Here is an 864-nt window from a genome sequence, read left to right as displayed (position 1 = left end):
TCTTCATCTCATCCTTCAGCTGCGGAATGTGGAGGAGCCAAAACGGCTAGGGTTTGCGATTTTGAGCGTGGAGGCGAGATGAAGATAGAAAACGAAGGAAATCCCTGATACAGCTAAATCACAGCAAAGAAAAAGAAAAGTCGATCCAGTCCCTTGGTTTGTTCTGCTCCTGTGGGGTTCCGAATTTAATATGAGGCCATATTTGTCTTGCGGTTAATTACTATTTAAAAGGAAGGGAGCGCGTTGTGATGATCTGCGGTGGGAAATCAAAGCTGGCACCGTGCGGCCCCAGCCAATCAGTGAGCCAGCGCCAGCGATGAGGTGGAAAAGCGTGGTTGGAAGGATGCTTCGCGGGTGAGAATACTGTTCAGACTTTGAATTAAAATGCGCGTGATGAGGGGGAAATATTAATTAGTTAGAAGAAATTTGAGGGGACCGACACGCCCGCATAGGAATTTGGTATTGTCCAAACGATCTGCCGTTCGTATTATTTGGTGGATCCTGACCGCAGATTTATGGTTCGCATATAACGGACCATCTGAAATTTGGTATTAGCATATGTGATTGATTAAACACCATAAAAATCGGCCAGACAGCTATTAGCGGCTGACATTATACGTTAAATGGGGACTGGTGGGAAGAATTCTTGCTTAATATTCTCATTCAAATTCGATCAAACCTTATTTTATTTGGAGTTTATTGTTACGCAGAGTTAATTAATTAAGTTAATATTATTTTATCTGAAGATAATTAAATAGTTATTGTTGAATTCTGATTTTGTGACATTACATCACGTGGGAAAAGCTAATAAAGAGTTTTCAAATATTTCTACTTCCCAAATACTTCTACTTTTACCATTTTTTT

This window comes from Phalaenopsis equestris, unplaced genomic scaffold (genome assembly GCF_001263595.1).
Source record: "Phalaenopsis equestris unplaced genomic scaffold, ASM126359v1 Scaffold000477, whole genome shotgun sequence".
In the NCBI taxonomy this organism is placed as follows: domain Eukaryota; kingdom Viridiplantae; phylum Streptophyta; class Magnoliopsida; order Asparagales; family Orchidaceae; genus Phalaenopsis; species Phalaenopsis equestris.
Note: the sequence above shows the minus strand (reverse complement) of the source record.